Here is a 23565-nt window from a genome sequence, read left to right as displayed (position 1 = left end):
CCCCTCCAGCCGTAACAAGGACAGAACGCCCCTGGTGCTCACTTTCTACCCTACCAACCTTCGCATAAACCAAATCATCCACCAACATTTCCGTCACCTCCAAACGGACCCCACCACCAGAGATATATTTCCCTCCCCACCCCTTTCCGCCTTCCGCAAAGACCGTTCCCTCCGTGACTACCTGGTCAGGTCCACGTCCACCAACAAACCACCCTCCCATCCTGACACCCTCCTCTGCCACTGCAGGAGTTGCAAAATCTGCACCCACACCTCCTCCCTCACCTCCATCCAAGACCCCAAAGGAGCTTTCCACATCCATCAAAGTTTCACTTGCACATCCACTAATATCATTTATTGTATCCGTTGCTCCCAATGCGGTCTCCTCGACACTGGGGAGACTGGACACCTCCTTGCAGAGCATTTCAGGGAACATATCTGGGTCACCCGCACCAATCAACCTCACCGCCCCGTGGCCCAACATTTCAACTCCCCCTCCCACTCTGGTGAGGACATGTCGCTCCCTCACCACCCGATGCCTGGAGGAAGAATGCCTCATCTTCCGCCTTCGAACACTTCAACCCCAGAGCATCAATGACCTATAACCTCCATCCCCACCCCCATTCACTCATTGTACTCTTTGCTACCTTCTACACACACACACACACACACACACACACACACACACACACACACACACACACACACACACACACACACACACACACACACAATTTATCTCTCAACCCTTCAGGCACTCTGCCTTTATTCCTGATGAAGGGCTTTTGCCCGAAACATCGATTTTCCTGCTCCTCTGATGCTGCCTGACCTGCTGTGTTTTTCCAGCACTACTCTGATCTAAACTCTGCAGTCCTCACTTTTGCCTATAACATTTCAAGAGCTCATCCAAGTACGTTTTAAAGGTTGTGAGGTTTGGAAGAAAGAACAAAGAACATTACAGCACAGGAACAGGCCCTTCGGCCCTCCAAGCCTGCGCTGTTCCACATCCTCTATCTAAACCTGCCACCTATTTTCTAAGGATCTGTATCCCTCTGCTCCCTGCCCATTCATATATCTGTCTCGATACATCTTAAATGATGCTATCATTCCCGCCCCTACCACTTCCACTGGCAACGCATTCCATGGCCCCCACCTCCCTCTGTGTGAAGAACTTTCCACATATATCACCCCTCAACGTTTCCTCTCTCACTTTGAACTTGTGACCCCTAGTAATTGAGTCCTCCACTCTGGGAAAAGCTTCTTGCTATCCACCCTGTCCTCCACCTCTCATCAACTCTCCCCTCTACCTCCTTTTTTCCAATTAAAAATAATCCTAATCTACTCAACTTCTCCTCATAGCTGGCGCCCTCCACACCAGACAACATCCTGGTGAACCTCCTCTGCACCCTCTCCAAAGCATCCATATCCTTTTGGTAATGTGACAACCAGAACTGTATGCAGTGTTCCAAATGTGGCCAAACCAAAGTATTATACAATTGTAACATGACCTGCCAACTCTTGTACTCAATAGCCCATCAGATGAAGGAACGTATGCTGTATGCCTTCTTGACCAAAGCTACCCGTCCAGGAAGTGCATTCTAGACACTACTACCTTCTGGGTGAAAAAAAAATCTTTCCCCAAATCTCCTCTAAACCTCTTCCTTTCACTTTGAAACTATACCCCTTAACTAATGGGGAACAGCTGCTTTTTATACACCTTTTATGCACTGTGCCACTCATAATTTTATATACCTCTATCAGATCCCCTCTCAGGCTTCTCTGTTGTAAAGAACCAACCTCTTTCCATAGATAAACTGCTCCTTCCCAGGCAATATCCTAGTGAATCTCTTCTACATCTCTTCCAGTAGAAATATATCCTTCCAATAATGTGGTGACCAGAACCGCACAGAGTATTCCACTTGTGGTCTAACCAAAGTTCTGTGCAGCTCCAACATAACCTCCCTGTTCTTATAATCTGTACCTCAACCTATAAAGGCAAGTGTCCCATTTACCTTCTTAACTATCCAATTGATCTGTTCTGCCACCTTCAGGGATCTGTGGACAAGCTCCCCCAAGATCCCTCTGTTCCTCTGAGCTTCCATTGAGTACTCCTTAGTCTTGGCACTTCTTCCAAAGTCCATCAATGGTAACCTATCAGGCTTATTTCATCTGCCACTGACCTGACCATCTGACCAATCCATCTCTATCCTTCTGTAACTCAAGACTTTCCTCCTCACTGTCAGCCACCTGATCATTCTTCGTGTCATCTACAAACTTACTTATCACTTCTCCTCCCATTTTTTTCTATTTTGTTTATATATGCTTCACAAGCAATAAGAGGCTAAAGCGGTGATCCTTCTGGTATGCTGCTGGACCACAAGCCTCCATTCACACAATCAGTCTTCTATGATCACCTTCTATCTCCTGACACTAAGCAACTTGCCAGTTACCCTGGATCCAATGTGTTTTTACCTTCTTTATCAGTCTCCTACATGGGACCCTGTCAAAACCTTTGCTGAAATCTATTTAAACTAAATTATGTTGCAATATCCTCATCTACACACTTGGTCACCTCCTCAAAAATTCAATCAAATATTTAAGGCATGACCTCCCTCTGACAAAGCCATACTGACAATCCATGATCAAATCTTGCCTCTTCAAATGAAGATTAATTGCTTCCTACAAAATTTTCTCTAATAGTTTCCTTCCACTGACAAAGACTGACTGTCTATAGGTTTCTGGTTTATCTCTACCACCATTCTTGAAAGTTAAAAATTACACAACACCAGGTTATAGTCCAACAGGTTTAATTGGAAGCACACTAGCTTTCGGAGTGACACTCCTTCATCAGGTGATTGACAATCACCTGATGAAGGAGCATCACTCCGAAAGCTAGTGTGCTTCCAATTAAACCTGTTGGACTATAACCTGGTGTTGTGTGATTTTTAACTTTGTACACCCCAGTCCAACACCGGCATCTCCAAATCATGACCATTCTTGAAATGTTGAATTACATTTGCTAGTCATGATAAAAGCTGCAAACTTTGAAGAAGAATGATATGATAAAGTCATATTCAATTAAACTCATTTAATTGGTTGTTTGTCAAAACTTCCATCCAGCTTTCTACAAAACTGAGGTAAAGCCAAATGTGGCCTTATTCTTCAGGTTGCTGATTCGCTGAATCCAATTCGCAAAAGTCCAATAAGATTAGTATGCAGATACAACAAGTATTTAAGAAGGTTTCTGAAATGCTATGTTTTATCATGAGAGAAATTGTTCGTGAAAGGATGTTATACTCAATAACATAGGCATTGGAGATACTATATCCCAAATATTGTGTGTGCTTTAAGAAATGATTTAAATGCATTGGGGGCAATTCAGAGAGCATTTCTTAGATTGAGAGAAGGAGGTCTTTGAATATTTTTAAAGCAGAGGTAGACAGATTCTTGTTTGGCAAAGGAATCGAAAGTTATCAGGTGGAGACAGAAATGTGGAAATCAAGCATTAAAGGATCAGCGAGGATCTTATTGCATTGTGGATCAGGCATTGAGGAGCTGGCTGGCCTACTTCTAACTGATCTGGATTGTCCCAGCATTAAACATTAAACTCCAGGATGCTGCTATGTGCAACCATTAGAAAATGATCACAGGGATATTAAAAAAATCACGTTTTTTTTGTTACTTTCTTTAAATATTTCTCTTTAACAGATTTAAATACGTTGAAAGTGAGAGAAAAAGCTGTTTGGCTGATGGTCAAGCATTAGCCATTTGCTAATGAGTCTTCATATTCCATTTAGCGAAGAAAGGCAGTGCATCACAAGATTGGATACGTTGGGTGGGAGTGAGATGTGATGAATTCTCCAGGAATACATTTATTGACAATTGTACTCACAATCTTGTGAAACCTGAAGCTGAAAGTGCTGTATTTTTCTAAAAGAAAAATCACATTCTCCAGCATGGATATCCATGTTGTTGCATAAGGGAATGATTCTGAAAGGATCAAAGCTTATACTCTATTGGGTCTGCCCATTCTAATAATATCACAGACAATCTGTAGGTGGAGACAAGGAGCTCTACTCAAGTATTGGAGGGAGCAGATGTATCTGTACCAATTCCATAAGTGTACTTATTGTTATCATGCAAGAAACCTTCTTGTTAAACAGTGCCTCTTCTGTAGATACCTTATGGTGGTATTTATCATCTAGCATTAATCATTATTCAGTACAACATTAATTCAGAATAAAGGAGGGCTCAAACAACCATTATCCAGTGCCATACAGTGGTAGATATGGCAACATTACAAAGTGCTGGTAATGATAATTTGGTAAAATACCACATTCCTATCTGAGTTTTCTTTTCCCAATAAGTGGTTTTCCTTTATGGTTGTTCAGTGTAAGAACCTACCTTGTGAACAAAGACACCTTGGATTCAAATCTCAGGGTGATACTCTATTGACATAGGATTGAAAGATGATGGCTATTTTTGTAAAAATGCATCTAATAGTCACTAACATCCTTTAGGTGAGGAGATATGTCATTTCCTCTTGATCTGACCTACACATGACACAGCAGTTTGATCTCCTAACTTTTGTCTGAAATAGTCAAGCAAGCCACTCAGTTCAATAGCAATTATCATCGGCACCAAATGCTGATTTACCAGCAAGGCTCACATTCCATGAAAGAATAAAGAAAAAAAGTGGCTTAAGCCAATCCTTCTCAATATCCTTATCCTTCTTGATTTAGCTTATTTCTGAAGAGTTGTTCGAAGAATGATAGGGAAAGGAAGAGCAGTTTGCATTCCTATAGCACTTTGTATGAACACTGAATATTCCTTTACAACCAATTTAATATTTCTGAAGGGTAGTCACCTAAGTAATGTTGGAAATGTAAGACAAATTGCACACAATATGCTGAAAGTCAATGAATCTCCACAAACACTAATTAATTTATGACCTTTTATTTGGTATCTTAATGTTCATTGAAGTTTAAATAGTGTTCAGGGAGAAATCCTTTCCCCATCTTTAAATATAGTTACCTGAAAGTATAGATGTTTCCTTGGTTTAATGTCACAACCACAATACAGCATTTCTGGCAGTGTGGAGCTCTTTGTACAGCAGTAAAGTGACAGCCCAGTGTATATCATTACATCTGGAGCAGGACTGGAACCTGTAACCTTATAAAACTCACAGATGGAATATATTATTCCTGAACCAAATTCATAACCACTTGGACAGAAACAATGCACATAATAATTTCAAATTTCTCATTTAATCCAAGCAGTGTTACATAAAATAAACCTTTACCATGATTGCAGAAATTATTTTAGCCAGGAAAGTGTGGCAGTTTTCCTATGCAGCCTTGAAAAAAAATCATCAAAAAATATTTAAACAGCAAATTGAAAAGCTTTCTGTCTTTACTTGCCTAACGTGTAGCTTCGTTGTTGAGTTGGAAAGTTGGAAACACAAAAGGAAGCAATTTAGACACGTCCAAGCCTATTTGGAAAAGAGCTAACAGAACAATCCCACCCTCTAACACTTGGTCTTTATCTTTTTAAGTTCCAGCATCTCAAGGAGAAATCCAGAATTTTTAAAAAAATGTGTTGAGGTTTCCTGTCTCCACAGTCCTTTCAGGAAGTTTATGTTGCACCTTGGGGCATTTTGTTTTAAAGGGGCTATGTAAATCTAAGTTGTTGTTGCTGGTATGTTTATGTTTGGTTTGCTTTGAGCAGGAAGGCGCTAGGACCTGGTACCACTGACTGCATGTCTCTGGGCTGCTGAGTGCTGTGCCCAGATCCGCAGCGTCTGCACATGGACCCAGCGGCGGGACAGAGAAGCAGCTTCAGTACCACGGCCAGCGCCTGGAGAGTGCGACAGCTTCAGCATCACGGCCAGCGCCTGAGCAGAGGGACAGCTTCAGCACCACAACCAGCGACGGGACAAGGCGGCAGATTCAGCACCACGGCCAGCGACAGCACCCGAGCCGAGTCAAGGTTCCCTTTTCAACCGTATGCCTCCACATGCATTCCGTGCCTTGATCACCTCTTCCTTCGATCATAGAATTAACTGCAACGCCAGGCGAGGAGAAGGTGTAGAGAGCTAACATATTGCAAAAAAAAAAGCCAGTTTTGCTTTCCCAAGGAATTCAATAATTAACAAATTGACACTTAATCTACTGTCGACTGCAAACATTTCCTTACAACATTCTGCTCATTGCAAGTGTTATTTGCAATAATCGAGAGAAGTGGATCTCCAGGATATTGCTAGATCATACTGCCCAAGTGGATCAGAGGTAGAGTTTATTAATATGGGTTTCAGTATGCACTGTGAGTACAGGCTAATTATATAAATAAATAAATTGCCTGCACTATAAATAAACTTCAACATCCCCCCCAAGCCCATCCACCTCTCTTCCCCATTCCCTTGGTTTGCATCCTTGCAAATTCTGTTTTGAAGTTTACTGAATACACGGATGAATACTCAATCTTTCATTTTGTTAGTTGTCTGGCTGTGCTATTCTGAGCTGGTTGAAAACATGTATTTGTCAGTGTATGTCTCTTAGGACTTCAACCTTACAAGGGTGCAGATGAGAACTCCAATGTTGAAAACTGTGCCGCGGAGCCGACATGGAGTATTGAATTTCTAGCAATTTTTGATGAAATTGTGGCTTCCTAAATTTTTGTTTCAAAAATGAGTGGGTTTGGTCATTTTTAGTTTCCCTAGTTACCATCTTGCCAAACCCAAATCAGAAGGTCCAAGTATAATTGATATGGCATTTGATCTTCCACTATGCTTAACCCAAGGCTGATGATGAATTTAATTGAATACCAGCTTGATATGGATCTGAGGTGCAAACATTGATATTTATCCATTTACTTGTCCATTATCAAAATAATCTTGCTAAATTAGTGATTCCATTAAGGAAGCATTGGCAGATTATTTGATACTGGGCAATTGCAAACAGCTGGGTCCGAATTTCTCCGCACTCACTTCATGCAGAATTTCCAGGAGTCAATAAGACTGATTTTTGACGTTGATTCTTGGAGGACCAAGGCCAGTTGTGGGGCTTTCATCCTTCCTCTGACTGTCCCTGCTCTATGCCCCACTATACCCAGCAGAGATCAGTACAGACTAGTGCATTATTATATGATGTTTGTACCTACTTTGTGTTAAAAAATCAATGGGCTGAGATTAAAAACAAAGCAAACATAGACTTAGAGGTGCTGGTGTTGGACTGGGTTATAGTCCAACAGATTTATTTGGAAGCACTAGCTTTTTGGAGCACCACCTCCACAACCACCTGACAAAGGACTGGCACTCTGAAAGCTAGTGTTTCCAAATAAACCTGTTGGACTATAACCTGGTGTTGTGTGATTTTTAAATATGAACTAGAAGCTGGTGTAGGCCACTTGGCCCCTTGAGTTTATTCTATCATAATAAGTTTGTGGCTGATCTGGTCACTCCGCATTCTCATAAAGGTTCATTTACTGGAGCCTATGTGGAACTGTGGCTGACATTCAGAAGATTGTCATTATGAACTGCCCGATAAATGCAATACCATCCAGAAATTCAAACATATCATCCACAAATTATTGTGTGTTACTGTCACATCTTTTAGTGATTAATGGTCACTTTCCAACACATATAGAGTTTTCACGGCAGGGATACAGTCTGTTACCTCAATATTTGGGAACAGGAGAAGCCCACTCAGTCCATCAAATCTACTCTACCATTTAACTATATGATTGCTGATTTGTACCTCAATTGTGTTTTCACACTGTACTCCACATAAAAGTACTTTGAGTTGAAAAGTGTGGTGCTGGAAAAGCGCAGCAGGCCAGGGAGCATCTGCAGTCTTCACTTTCCCCATAAAAGTACTTTGATCCAATTGCAAAAACAAACCTGCATTTATATATCACCATTGGCAGGAATGTGATCAAACAAAAGTTGATAGCAAGATACTGGAGGTATTTGAACATGTGATCAAAAACTTTATTGATGAGGTGGGTTTTAAGTAACATTTTAGAGAAGAACAAAAAGAAGGGGCATTTTAAGGAAAGAATTTCAGAGTTGAAGGCCACTAGCGGAACAATGAAAACTCAAAAACTAGTCTCTTTTGATCATCAACTAACTTTCATCGAAAAGATAATTGTAAATATTTCTTTTACTCTGGGCAACTAGAAACAGGCAATAAATGCCGACCTTGTCAGTGACGCCCACATCCTGAGAATGATTCTATTAAAAAAAATTCTTAGTGAGAGGCAGATGGGGGTGATCTAAATCACCACGGCAACCAAATAATTCAATTCACTGCACCAACTAGTTGACTGTAATTTGTTTTTATTTATAAATGAATATTGTTTAATGACATGTTGTATTTTATTTGGCTTTGGGTCAATAGCTGTGTCCAGAGCATTGTGAAAACATATCAGTTTAGTTCTCATCATTGACACAGGCCTGACCATAGACTGAAAAACATTGATATGTAAAGTATAACCTGATTTCTCCAATTAAAACGAGTTTCTAATCTGAGGGGGAGAGGAGGTGTGGTTGTTGGTTTGTTCTCTGCATCAATTTCAAAAATGTCTTAAACTTGAAAGTTTATACACAACTCTCTCTTCAAGATATTCATTTCCCTCTGCCATAAAACAGCAAGTTGAGCATTCATCTTCCCTTGGAAAGCCCGCTTAGCTGACTAATCCTTTCTGCCGTGTTTCTTGTCCTTCCTTCTTCTGTTCTTCATTGTTTCTGTCATCATAATAAGCAGTTTCTTCACTGTATATCTCATCCACTGCATGACCTGTCTGCTGCCATCTTGTATACACCACTTGCTCTTCTATATTCCACTCTCCACTTGTGTATTCTGCTGGCCTGCCTATCCACCTTCTGCTTGTTAACCCATTACTTACTTCAAACTGCATTTTAATTAACACAAACAAGTTATTGAAATCATTTCTGGGAAGCGTGGACAGGCAAAATGGAACTGTGAAAGATATAAGGAGGACATAGTGAGAACACTGAACATAAATAGGCTGTACAATCTTTCAGTACTGCTAGGAATGATAAGTGGTGTGCCACAAGGATCTGTTTTCAGGCCACTGCTGTTTGTCATTTTTATAAATGATCTGGATGTGGCCGTAGAATGATGGGTTAGTAAATTTTTGGATGACACTAAGATAGGCAGAGTTGTGGATTACAGGGAGACATAGAAAAGATGCAGAGATGAGCTGAGAAGTGGCAAAGAGAGTTTAATGCAGAAATTTGTGAGGTAGTTCACTTCAGAAGAAATAATAGGAATGCAGAATACTGGGCTAATGGTAAAATTCTTGGCAGTGTAGATGAACAGAGATATATCGGTATCCAGGTGCATAAATCCCTGAAAGTTGCCACACAGGTTGATAGGGTTGTTAAGAAGGCGTACGGTGTGTTGGCATTTATTGTTAGGGGGATTGAGTTTCAGAGCCACAAGATCATGCTTCAGCCGAACAAGAAACTGGTAAGGCCGCACCTGGAATATTGTGTGCAGTTCTGGTCACTGCATCATAGGAAGGATGTGGAAGCTTTGGGAAGGGTTCATAGGAGATTTACTAGGAAGATGCCTGGTGTGCCCCATCTACCCTTTCAAATCTTTTAATAATTTTAACCATTTTAATTCGATCACTTCTGAACCTTTGATACTCAAGGAAATACAGCTTAAAATTAAATACCTGCCGTGATAACTGAATCCTTTTAGTCCCCTGATGATAATGGGTGTAAATACTGAAAGGATGCAGAGAAAGTGGAAAGAGGGGTCAAAGCACAAAAGAAGCCTGACAGAATGTTGAGAGAGAAAACATGGTGAGAAGCAAAGACTGAGAGAGGGAGGATGGAGACAGGGAGGTAGTGGAGATAATTTTCTCAGTATACATTACCGGAAAAGAATCATTCCTGTGGGGACCATGGGAGAATCAAGGCCATGATTAGGAAGATTAGTCCCAGTGCAGAGTGAAAACAAGAGTGCTCATGTGATTCACTCAGAAAATAAGTGTGACAGTTTGTGCTGAAAGAAGAGATGGAGTGGTAATGAGACATCTTGCTTCATGTTAGGGGGATGGCCAGGGTGGGGGTGAGTAGAATGGGGGCGGTGGGTCAGGTTTTATTTTCTGCATCTGAACACGACGAATTTCCAGCCAGATATTCATTCATAAGAATAAAAACAAAGAACTGCGGATGCTGTAAATCTGAAATAGAAGCAGAAAGTGCTGGAGAAACACAACAAGTCTGGCAATGTTTGTGAAGAGAAAAACAGAGTTAATGTTTCAAGTCCAGTGACTACAGACAATGTCAGACCCGCTGAGTTTCTCGAGCACTTTGTTTCTGATTCATTCACAGGTGGCTGGTGGTTCTTTTTTGGGGGGGGGAGGTGGTGGGTGTCTGGAGATAGATAACAAACACTTGAAACAGAATAAAAAGCTTGTATTACTAGGACTAAGTAATCTAAGCACAGTATGGAATGATGAAAAAAGCAAAATAGATGCTTCATACTGCATCTATCACACCTCTGGATGCATACAGACAACAAAATCACTGTACTATTTTTAGAGATTGTTTGAATGTAAATTTTCAATTGGGTCAGCTGTGTAAGAAGTGGGACAGCTCGGAACTAGCTGCATTTGATAGAATTCAGCGTTGTTTGGTTCAGGTGGTCCTAATCCTCAGGAAACAGTAACAGTGAGGCTGTAGGTGCTTTCTCCTGGCTGCGGTCGTGAAGCAGTGGAGCAAGTGAGGCATTTGACGAAAATAAAATGTCCCACTGCACCACTCGAAGAGACATGAGAGAGTTCCCCTGAGTATACTGGCTAATGATCATCCAACAACACACATCACCAACACACATTGATATTATTTCTGTTTGCGAGAACTCTCTGAGCACAAATTGGTAGCTGCATTTCCCTTCATTCAATCAGTAACCACACTTCAAAAAGTATTTCATTGACATCTTTTTCTTCCTACAGTAATGGGATGTGGAGATACTGTGCATCACAAAGAGTCAATTACTGTAACGACAAGCTGACTTTGTTGGATCTGCAAAATCTGTCTCTCTCCTATCCAAGAATTACCAGCTGAACCTGATTTTCTTTCAACTTGCTGTTGCTGCACTTTCTTGCATAACTCCCAGACCCCACTGTTGGCTGTGCCTTCAGCTGACTGGGCTCTAATCTCTGGAACTTGTCCCTAAAACGTTCTACGTCTGTCCTATTCTTTAAAATGATCCTAAAAACCAAGCTTTTTGCTTCATATCCTAGTGCCTTCTTTAGGGGACTTGGTGTCATGTTTTGTCCAATAATTGCTCTTGTAAAATGCCTTAAAATGTTTGAGGTACTATGTATATGTAAATTATTATCTAAACTGGGTAAAGGAACATAGCAGGAGTTTACGAGAAATAAGAAGGGCAAGTTCAGAGTAACCAATGCCTGAGTTTTCATTGGTTAATGAAGAACTAATGTGATTGAAAAGGATTAGGTTTGTCACCAGAAACAAAGGACATGTAGAAGATACTTTTCCAAAGTATTATCAGAACAAGTGGCTATTGTGATAGAGACTGTTACATAATTTACAAAGGATGTTGGCTACGTATTTCATGAATTACTGATTTGTTACAGAGGAAGAGAAAAGATGTAATTTGATAAGGGGAAAAGACAACGAAATGGGATAATTTCACAGAATTCATAGCTCTGCAATTGGCTGTTAGGCCCAAATGATTCATGTCAGGATTTCTGCCCTTCATAAATCTCCTCTCACTCTGCTTTATCTTACCCGATCAATGGATCTTTCTATTCCTTTCCCTTTCATGTGTTTGTACATCTTCCCATTAAAGGTATCTATCCTACTATTCACCTCATCCACTTGCTGTTATAGTAAGCTCCACATTCTCACCCCTCACTTGATTTCTATATTTATTAGGGACTGTCATATTTATGATGCCTGGTTTTGCTAGTAGAGAGTTCAGCAGAAGATTTGCACTGGAGCTGATGGATTGAATGGAATTATTGTCTGCTGTAAAGTCTGTAATTTTAAGACTTAAGCAGTATTAACAAATTATTATTAAATGCCTCATTTCTGATGAAGGGCTTATGCCCGAAACATCGATTCTCCTGCTCCTCGGATGCTGCCTGATTGGCTGTGCTTTTCCAGCATCACATGCTTGACTTTGATCTCCAGCATCTGCAGTCCTCACTTTCTCCTAATAAATTAGAGAGATGAGAAAGCTTGTGAAAAAGAGATTAGTCTCAACGCTTAAGCTATAATTGGACATGGACCTATAAATAGGATGAGACATTTGAAAACACTGGTGAGACCTCAGCTGGAGTACGGCATCTCATTCAGTGCATCAGGTTAAGCACTTGGGAGACTTTGGATGGAAATTCATCCTTAAAGCGGTGAAGATTAAAGAGGGATTTAACAGAGGTGTTCAAACTATGAAATAATTCGATTGAGTAAACAAAGAAATTAAATAAATTGTGTCTAACCAAATGTAATTGGAAGTGATTGCCTGTATTCAGTTTAGAAGAATGTGATGGGTCGGGGGGGGAGGTTGGGAGGGAATCTGATTGAAACTTACAACGTACTGAGACATCTGGAGAGAGTGGATATGGAGACGAGGTCACCACTATTAGGAGAGACTAGAACCCGGGGTCACAGCCTCAAAGTGAAGAGATGACTCTTTAGAACTGAGATGAGCTGGAATTTCTTTAGCCAGAGGTTGGTGTCTCTCTAGAACTCATTGCCTCAGAGGGCTTTGGTACTCTGTGGAATGTAAATAAGACTGGGATAGGTAGATTGTTGATTAGTAAGAGGATCAAGCATTATGAGGAGTTGGCAGGAGAATGGGGTTGAAAAACAATGAATGGTGGAGAGGACTTGGTGGGCTGACTGGCCTAATTCTGCTCTTGTATCTTAAAGTTACAGCAAATGGAGCAGAGGGAGTGATGAGGATGATTTTTCTTTTACATAGGGAGTTGTTGTGATCTGAAACATGCTGCTGAAAGGGTGATGGCAGGGAATTAGATAAATAATTGAAAGGGAAATATTTGCAGGTTTATGGGGAAAGGACAGTAGGGAGTGAGTTAATTGTCTCCTTTTTTGTCAAAGTTGGTTCAAATAGTCTCCTTCTGTTCTCCTTTATTCTATGACACGGTGAGGAAAGGGTCATTATTTGTGCGTACAGCTATTCATCAGCTGGTGCTCATCAGAAAACCATAGAGAGCATGACCACATTGTTTGTCAGATGCACTGGGGTCAATCAGTTCTGAAGAAGGGTCACTGGTCCCAAAATATTAACTCTGCTTTCGTTCTCCAGACCTGCTGAGTTTCTTCAGCAAACTCTGTTTTTGTTTCAGATTTCCAGCATCTGCAGTTCATTGTTTTATTTATCATTGGTCAATCAGTCTTATCTGCCTGAACAGGTTTTGAAGATCAACTCTGTGGTACATCCCAGCACCACAAAATTATTGAATCACATAATACACAAGCAGCACTTCAGCTCGTCAAGTCTGTACCACTACTGAACTGCTGGAATCTTAAGGAAAGAAGGAAAATAAGTGAAAAGTATAAAATAAACATATTGTATTATAATGAAAATTACCTTCAAGGCAGTTGTAACTGTCATTGGTGAATGAAGATTATAGTCAGGCTTTGAACAATTGTTCGATAAAGTTAATGATTCACAAGCCCAATAGCAGAACACTTACTCAAACTGATGTGAGTGAAGAGCTCAGAGAGCTGGCCAGCAGCTCGATGATCCTGTTATAAATCCACTGACTCTGTAGCTAGAGCTCAGCATGTTGAGTGATAGGGTGGTAAGCAGACAGCCTTTTCACACCCAATGGATCACACCAGCATGTACAGGTGTTGTGTCTGCACAGAGTCATTCCGCATGAAAATTGTCTCTAAGTTCTGATGATATTCCCACTAAGTTGTCTATTCTGTTGTGTAGTGCAGAAGGCTTATTCTGGGCTTGAGGCACCAGTGTGCGGAAGGGAAAAAAATGAATGTTAGGTTAATTGGAAATTACAGCACAGATGGAGGCCATTTGGTCCATCATGCCTGTGCTGGCTCTTAACAAACCTTATCAATAAGCCCTGTTTCCCTGTTCATTCCTGAAAAAAAAATCCCTTTCAAGTTTTTATCCAAAAGTTTTTTTGGAAATTCCTATTAAACATGCTTCCACCATACTTTCAGGCAGTACATTCCAAATCAGAACAATTCACTCTCCTCACCTCCTTGCTGACTTTATTAATTATCTTACCTCTATGACTTCTGTTTACCAACTCTCCTCCCACTGGATATAGCCTCTCTTTACTTTCTATATCACAATCTTTATGACTTTGTTCACTTCTGTTAAATCTTTGTTTGATATTATTAAGAAAATCATAGTTCAAATGAGATTTACCAGAATGTTGCCAGGTATGGAAGGTTTGAGTTATAACGAAAGGTTGGATAGGCTGGGACATTTTTCATCAGAGCACAGGAGGTTGACAGGAGACCTTATTGAAGTTTATAAAATAATAAGGGGTATAGATAGGGTTAATGGCAGTTGCTTTTTCCCTAGGAAGGGGGATTTTAAGACTAGTGGGCATATTTTTAAGGTGAGAGGAGAGACATTTAAAAGATTTGTGGGGCAAATGTTTATACAGAGGGTGGCTCGTGTGCAGAATGAGGAAATGTTGGATGCAAGCAGAGTTACACATTTAATTGACACTTATGTAAGTACATGAATAGAGATATCAGCCAGGAGCAAATAGGTGGGACTAATTTAGTTTGGAATTATGTTAGGCATGGACTGTTTGGACCCAAGGGTCCGTTTCAATGCTGTATGATTCTATGTCTCTAGAACTCTTTCTAGTCCACGGAAAATAACCCCACTTTTTTCAGTTACTCCACATGGCGAAAATTAAAAACCAAAAGACCATAAGACACAGGAGCAGAATTAAGCAATTTGGCCCTTTATGTTTGCTCCGTTTGGCTGATATATTTCTCAACCCCATTTTCCTACCTTTGATCCCCTTACTAATCAAAAACTTATCTATCTGTCTTTAAAATACTCAATAACTTAGCCCCCACAGACTCCTATCTTTCAGAAACTTTGTTCAATATTAGAGACTTCAAAAATGTATTAAATCTTGGGTCTATCCATTGTGCACTTGGATGGTCTGAGATTTGCCTCTGTTACACTGAGCACTCTATACCAGTTATTACTCCTCTGATATGACAATGTCTTGATTTATGTGGCCATTTCTTTTCTAGATTTCATTTTCATTCTATTGGCTTGGTCCTTACCATCTACATTTGTCACTCTTCCTACTCTTACTTTCTCCTTTGAAAACTTTAATGAGAATGTCAAACTGACTACTGTGTGGAATAACATTGATGCATTTATGGGGAAAGTTTAAAATGATGCACATGAGTGAGAAAAGAATCAAAGCTGAGATGGACGAGTTTGGGAGGAAATTTAAATGGAGTGCAGATTTTCTTTATTACAGCATGGGATGTGGTTCTCATTGATTAGATTAGATTACTTACAGTGTGGAAACAGGCCCTTCGGCCCAACAAGTCCACACCGCCCCGCCGAAGCGCAACCCACCCATACCCCTACATCTACCCCTTACCTAACACTACGGGTAATTTAGTATGGCCAATTCACCTGACCTGCACATCTTTGGACTGTGGGAGGAAACCGGAGCACCCGGAGGAAACCCACGCAGACACGGGGAGAATGTGCAAACTCCACAGTCAGTCGCCTGAGGCGGGAATTGAACCCAGGTCTCTGGCGCTGTGAGGCAGCAGTGCTAACCACTGTGCCACCGTGCCGCCCATCCCTACTTGCCTTTAGACTAATACACTCACTAGGTCATTCCAGAGGGCAGCTAAGAGTAAACCACATGTACACAAATCAGGTGAGGATTGCAAATTTTCTTTTCTATAGATCATAAGTGAACCAGATAATTTTTTATGTCACAAAATCAGAAGTTGCTGGAAAAGCTCAGCAGGTCTGGCAGCATCTGTGGAGAGAAATCAGAGTTAACATCTCGGGTTTAATGACCCTTCCTCAGAATTTTTAATGACAACTGTTTTGGTCACCATCAGGCTAGTCTTAATCTTTTATGGTTATTAATTAAATGTCAATATCACCAGCTCCCAAGGTGAGATTTGAACCTTTGATTGCCAGTCGCTATGATTCCAGCTGATGTGATTACTGGACAATTCAGATCCCAGAATTAAATCTGACTTGGTAATTTATACTTTGTTTTATTTTTAATTTAACAAAACTACCTTTCACTGAAACATAAGTGCACAAGGCTACAAATTTGGTTTCAACAATGAAATAAGTTTATTTCAAAAATGAAATCAAAATAAAATAAAACAAACATAAACTAACTTTTGAAATTTTGAAACCAAAAGAGAAAATGCTAGAAAATCTCAGCAGGTCTGGCAGCATCTGTAAGGAGAGAAAAGAGCTGACGTTTCGAGTCTAACTGACCCTTTGTCAAAGCTGAAAAAAGGGGAGAAATAGGGAGGTATTTATACTAGGCAGAGAGAAGGTGACTCATGACTCCAGAAGCAAAGGTAGCAATAAAGAGGTGATAATGACAGTGCGTAGAGAGATTATAGGGAGATTAGGAGCTGTGAATGACCAAGGCTGAAGCCAGTGCTATGTGGCAAAATATGTGGGGGATGGGAGGGGTGAAGCAGAGGCAAAATGGAAAACAGGGGAGAAGGGTAGCAAAGGGGAAAGAGGAGAGGAAAAAGGTGATAAGAGAGTGGGGAGCGAGAGAAAGGGAAACAATCAAGAAATAAGCGGTACAGAACAGTGAAAAAAATATAAAAAAAAGATAAATGAAATAAAATTATCTGAAGTTGTTGAATTCAATGTTAAGACCGGCAGGCTGTAGCGTGCCTAGTCGGAAGATGAGATGCTGTTCCTCCAGTTTGCGTTGAGCTTCACTGGAACACAGGCCAAGGACAGACATGTGGGTATGGGTGTTGAGTTTTATTTCATTTATCTTTTTTATATATTAGATTACTTACAGTGTGGAAACAGGCCCTTCGGCCCAACAAGTCCACACCGCCCCGCCAAAGCGTAACCCACCCATACCCCTACATCTACATCTACCCCTTACCTAACACTACGGGCAATTTAGCATGGCCAATTCACCTGACCTGCACATCTTTGGACTGTGGGAGGAAACCGGAGCACCCGGAGGAAACCCACGCAGACACGGGGAGAACGTGCAAACTCCACACAGTCAGTCGCCTGAGGCGGGAATTGAACCCGGGTCTCTGGCGCTGTGAGGCAGCAGTGCTAACCACTGTGCCACCGTGCCGCCCACCGTGTTTTCACTGTTCTGTACCTATTATTTCTTGATTGTCTCTCTTTCTTGTTTCCATTTTGCCTCTGCTTTACCCATTCCCCCCCACCCCCTCCCCCCCCACATCCCCCACATATTTTGTCACATAGCACTGGTTTCAGCCTTGGTCATTCACAGCTCCTAATCTCCCTATAATCTCTCTACGCACTGTCATTATTACCTCTTTATTGCTACCTTTGCTTCTGGAGCCATGATTCACCTTCTCTCAGCCTAGTATAAATACCTCCCTATTTCTCCCCTTTTTTTTAGCTTTGACAGAGGGTCAGTTAGACTCGAAACGTCAGCTCTTTTCTCTCCTTACAGATGCTGCCAGACCTGCTGAGATTTTCCAGCATTTTCACTTTTGGTTTCAGATTCCAGCATCCTCAGTAATTTGCTTTTAAAATTTTGATTTGCTCATTCTCGGGATGTGGGCTTTGCGTCCAGGCCAATATTTATTGCTCATCCCTAATTGTCCAGAGGGCAGTTAAAAATTAACCACATTATTCTGTAACTGGAGTCATATGTAGATCAGAAATTTTCTTCCCTAATGACATTAGTGAACATGATTGGTTTCTCACCAAAAATCAATAAAGGTTTCATGGTCATCATTAGATTCTCAATTCTACATAGTTTATTTATTTGAAATTCAAGCATTTGCTGTGGTGGGATTTGAACCTGGGTCTCTGGAATAATAGCCTAGTGAACATGCCATTAGATCATCACCTCCCTATCTAAACATATCACAATTTGAAAACACACAGCACAACAAAATCCCATTTACTTCCTGATCTCTTAGCTTTCCAATTACTCAAACACCTATAGAAATTCCTTTCCTATCAAATCTGTAGTTTTGCTTGAACTACTTTTTTTTGAGTTCTCAGCCTGTGAACTGTGAGGCCTTTACAGATGACACAAAGTTGAGTGGGAGGGTGAGCTGTGAGAATGATGCAGAGATGCTTCAGTGTGACTTGGGTAAGCTGAGTGTGTAGGTGAATACATAGCAGATGAACTATAATGTGGACAATTAAGAGGTTAATCATTTTGGTAGCAAAAACAGGAAGTAGAATTATTATCTGAATAATAATTCAGATAGATCGGGAAATGCAGAGGTGCAACAAGATCTGAGTGTCCTTGCACACCAGTTACTGAAAGCAGTGAAGAACACAAATGGTATGATGGCCTTCATAGCAAAGGGATTTGAGTACAGGAACAGGGATGTCTTCCTGCAATTGTATAGGGCTTTGATGAGATTTCAATGGAGTATGTTATGTACAGCTTTGGTCTCCTTATCTGAGGAAAAGTGTTCTAGCTGTGGAGAGATTGCGATCAAGGTTTACCTGACTGATTCCTGAGATGGTAGGACTGATATATGAAGAGAGATTGGATCATTCCTGATGAAGGGCTGATGCCCAAAACATTGATTCTCCTGCTCCTCGATGCTGACTGACTTGCTGTGCTTTTCCAGCATCACACTTTTGATGAGAGATTGGATCAGTTAGGACTATATTCACTGGAGTTTAGAAGAATGGGGGAGGATCTCATAGAAGCCTATAAAATTCTAACAGGACTAAAACAAGGGGTCACAGTCTAAGTATATGGGAAAGATCATTTAGAAGAGTGAGAGAGCCTGTGGAATTCTGTGCCACAGAAATTGGTTGTGGCCAAAGCATTGAATATTTTCAAAAAGGAATTAAATATAGTTCTTAGGACTAAAGGGATCAACTAAGTGTCAAAAGTTTCTGAGTCGGATGATCAGACATGGTCATATTGAATGGTGGAACAGATGAAAATAGCTGAATAGTCTACTCCTGTTCCTATTTTCTATTTTTCTATACTTACCTCAAATATTCACATAACTGAGAGCTTAGACTTTCAGGCTATTAATATTCTGCAGATTCTAATCAAACACTCTTGGTCTGGAAGTTTCACAAACTACAATCTTTCACTATGATAACTTATTTCCTTAGCCAAACTTTCTAGAAGAAATTAATCTTGTTTCTGACTTCATTCAAGTATCTTTTGAATGCTTGAAAAGCTTTTGTTATAAAAAAAGTATGCTCATCCTAGATTTCACTAAGCCAAGGGGGTTGATGTTTTCTCTCTCTGGTCCTAGACTCCAATACCACTCTCAGAGTCACACACTGGTTTAAAATCCTGGTTCCAGAAAGACTGATCTCATTAATTTTAAATTCTTTCATAAAAATAGGCCAGCACCCATATGCCAAAGATCCAAACTCTAAAACATGTGCTGTTAATATATATAAATCACAGCTTTCATCACACAGTGAAATAGACTATGTCATTGGATTACCAATCCAGTAACTTTACCATTATGCTGCCAACTCTTTATGAATACAGCAAAGATCGGGAGTCCATATCTGTACTCCTCCCTACATTGTATTTACTTTCTTTCTTTTGTTTGTCACATTTATTTTCTCACTAACCTCCTCTTTAATTTACTTGTAATAGTAAATTTACTTGTAATAGTTGTTTGTAATAGTACTGATTACTTGGAAACTTCACAGACCTTTACTGAATCCCTTTAGTGAAGTTGCTTACTTCAACCCATTAGAAAATATTGATGCTTGATTTTAATTTCTGATACACACATTATTCTCAGCATCCCAGCAAGTGGGACTGACCCAAATTGCCTTCAGAAGGTGGTGTGGGTTTGATGATGCCAGGCCAGTTTAGGAGATAGTTAAGAATCAATCACATTACTGTGGGACTGGAGTCACATATTAATTGCTGAAGGATGGCAGTTTTTTTGAACCTGATAAGAAGTTCCAAAGATGGGTCATGGAACTTAAACCATTAATTCTGTTCCTCTTTCTGCAGATGCTGCCAGACTTGCTGAGTTTCTCTAGAATTTTCTATTTTTATTCCATATTTTCTGTATATGTAGTATTTTGCTTTCATACTCTTGGATTATTAGTCCAGCCCTCAGTGTGACACTTAAAATGTTCTTTGTTTAATAGGTTCTTATATTTGGAATATTAGAATATGAAAGGTATAGGTGAGAGTAAGCAAATTAACTGTGCTGAGAGTTATGGGGAGATATATCATCAGGAGTGTCCCTATCAAACACTCCCAGGGCACATACAACATAGATTTAAACTAAATTGGCAGGTGGATGGGATCCTGACAAGTAGTTTAGAGGTGAGAGAACTAAGATGGAATTACAAGTTAAAATACTCACTGAGTTTGGAAGGCGGGGAACACACAGGCTTGATAACAAAGGAATGAGCCAAGGCTATTTGGATTATATTTTAATTCAAGGAGCCTGAGGAATAAGACAAACTGGCTGCGAACACAGATAGACACATGGAAGTAAGATATCATAGTTTTGACTGGGACTTGGTTGAAAGGTGGGCAGGCTTAGCTCAATATGCCTGGTGTAGGAGGTATTCAGATGAGATTTTTAAAAGGGGGAATAGAAGAAGTGGGTGCAGATTGCAATATTGTTCAAGGAATCAGGGGACTATTTTGAGGGGCTGAATGGCCTTCTCTTATTCCAATGCTCTGAAATTCCTCTAAGAGAATGTTACTGCTCATAGGAGAGAGTAAGACCAGTGGGCATACTCTCAGAATATAGCAGCACAAATCTAAGACTGAAATGAGGAGGCATTTGAGGGTTGTGAATTTTAATTTTTTTTCATTTTGTGTGGTGTGGGCATTGCTGGCTGAAGACTTTATAACTCCTTGCCACAGAGAGTTGTGTAGGCCAGGCTGGGATGGATCCATTCTTGATCAGTCAGGGAATCAAGGGTTAAGGAGAAAATCCAAGAAAGTGGATGCGAAGAATGTAGGATCATCCATGATTTTATTGAATGGTAGAGCAGGCTGGAAGTCGAGAGTGTGGTGCTGGAAAAGCACAGCAGGTCAGTGCAGCATCCGAGGAGCAGGAGATGAGAGGCAGGAAGCAAAGAGTGATGGTAGAAGGATATTTTAGTGACTGGAAGTCTGGTTCCATGAGGTTTGGTGCTGGGGCAATTCCTGTTTGTGGTGTACATTAATAATTTGGACTTAAACGTAGGGGTTATGATTCGGATGATTAAAATATGACACTATAAATGCTGAATAGTGAGTAGGATGGCTGCAAACTGAACATAACAGTGGACTGGCCAGGTAGGCAGAGCAGAGCAAAATGGAATTCAACCTGGGAAAGCTGTGAGGCAATGCGTTTGGGAACACTGACAAAGCATGAGATTACATTCTGAATTGTAGGAGCATGGAAAGTACTTATGATCAAAGGGATAGCTACAACCTTTAAAACGTAGCAGAACAGGGGGATGAGGTGATTAAAATGGCATATGGAACATTTGCCTTTATTAGTCAAGGCATAGAGTACAACAGCTGGAAATGCTGGCCAGGTTCCAACTGGAGTACATTGTGCAGCTCTGGTTACCACATTTTAGGAAGGATGTGGTTGCACTCAAGATAGTACAGAGAAGATGGTGCCTGGGTCAGGGCGGGGGGGTGGGTGGGGGGGGGGGGGGGGTTGGTGGTGGTGGGGTGGAGGGAGGTGTTGGGGAGGGCCTGAGCTATGAGGAAAGATTGGATGGACTGCGGTTGTTTTCCGTGGAACAGTGAAGGTTGAGAGAGGACCTGATAAACATTAAAAGATTGTGAGTGGATAGAAGGCACTTTTATCCATTACTAGAAGGTTCAATAGTCAGGTCGCATAGATTTAAGGTAATAGATGGAAAGATAAAAGGAGGGTTGAGGAGAATGGTTTTCACTCAGACAGTGGTGGGAGTCTGGAAAAGGTGGTTGAGCCAGAATCTCTCATAACATTGTGCATTATTTAGATATTCACTTGCATTGCCATAGCCTCCAAGGCTATGGGGCAAATGCTAGAAAATGGGATTTGTGTGGTTGGATCTTTGTTGACAAGTGTGGACACAATGGGCTGAACGGCCTCCTTCAGTTCAGTAAATGCCTGTGAGTCTATAGATTGAGAGTAAAGCTCTGTCTACACAGTCCCCATCAAACATTCCTCGGACTGGGACAGCATAGGTTAGATACTGAGTAATGCTCCATCTTCTCTTTTAAACAGAAAGTAAACTGAAAGCAAATCTCTTACTACTCTTTTACATTGAAATTAAAGCTCAGTTGATACTGTCCCCATCAAACATTCCCAGGACAGCAACAGCACAGGATTAACTCCATAATATGTACAGTACAAGGTTAGATACAATGTAAAGCTTCCCCCTACACTAGCCCTTTTCAAAATTCCAGGCAATGTTTAGCATGAGGTTAGATGCTCATTAAATAACCACCCACACTGTAGTCATAAAACACTCCCAGGACAAGTATAGAACAGTGATAGATACAGATTAAAACTGCATCTACATTGTCTGCAAACAAAACTCCCAGGACAGAGACAGCACGGGGTTAGATACAGACCCATACACCTCTACGTTTTCCCCATCAAACATTCCCAAATTAGGTCCAGTTTGGGACAAATGCAGAAGTTCAGATACTTTTAATTTAAAAATTTTGTGTGTTTTCTAGCTCAATGTCAGAATCGACTAATTTAATTCTGTGGCCCCAAATAAATAGGAAGCAGATTGAAGCTATTGACAGCATTAGTTGTGTTATTTTTGACATATCCGTCATTGGTTCCTGATCTTGATCAACTCAGAATCTGCAATACTGCTGGCATTGCATTAGGAACTGTTTATAGCTGCCTTTGCCATTACGCCAACCATTCATCCCTTTTACCTCTGTCTTGCAAAATGACACTCACACTCTGAAGAATAACGAAATCTCGAGTGGATCTGCCCATGTAAGCCACGTCTTGATAATTGCCTCTTCTTTTTGCCAAACAAGACTATTTTCTGTGTTCTATCCTATGTATTTTCAAACTACCTCTGTCTTGTCTTTCTGTGAAACATTTGTCAGGCCTGTGTACTGGAAGCCTGATCAGACTCTACTTGAACCCTGAGCCAATGCTCCAATACTGGACTCAGGGAACACTCTGCTGTTGGAAATGTTGTCCTTCAGAGAAAGAGTTAAATCAGATGGATGTTAAGGAAACTCTGTTATCCAATGTACTGAAAAGGAATAGAAGCTTCATGTTTCCAGAGGCGGCCCTGGTTATTAGAAATATAGAAGCACACAAATCGCCACATCATGTTCTCTTCCATCCTGGATTATACACAGGCACTTAATCTCCTA

The 23565-nt window shown here is 40.7% G+C and overlaps 1 protein-coding gene across 3 annotated transcripts in view; it reads left to right on the top strand.

Moving 5' to 3' along the window:
• gpr61 (G protein-coupled receptor 61) overlaps positions 1-23565 on the top strand; it is a 282577-nt gene that overhangs the window by 243023 nt on the left and 15989 nt on the right. For all 3 annotated transcript variants that reach the window (XM_072563921.1, XM_072563923.1, XM_072563922.1), the window contains one exon: positions 5725-6284. The gene's annotated coding sequence lies outside the window, so the exon portion shown is untranslated. The remainder of the gene's footprint in view (positions 1-5724; positions 6285-23565) is intronic.

This window comes from Chiloscyllium punctatum, chromosome 45, assembly GCF_047496795.1.
Source record: "Chiloscyllium punctatum isolate Juve2018m chromosome 45, sChiPun1.3, whole genome shotgun sequence".
Taxonomy (NCBI): Eukaryota; Metazoa; Chordata; class Chondrichthyes; order Orectolobiformes; family Hemiscylliidae; genus Chiloscyllium; species Chiloscyllium punctatum.
The sequence above is the reverse complement of the archived record's forward strand: the minus strand, read 5'-3'. Positions and strand labels throughout refer to the sequence as shown.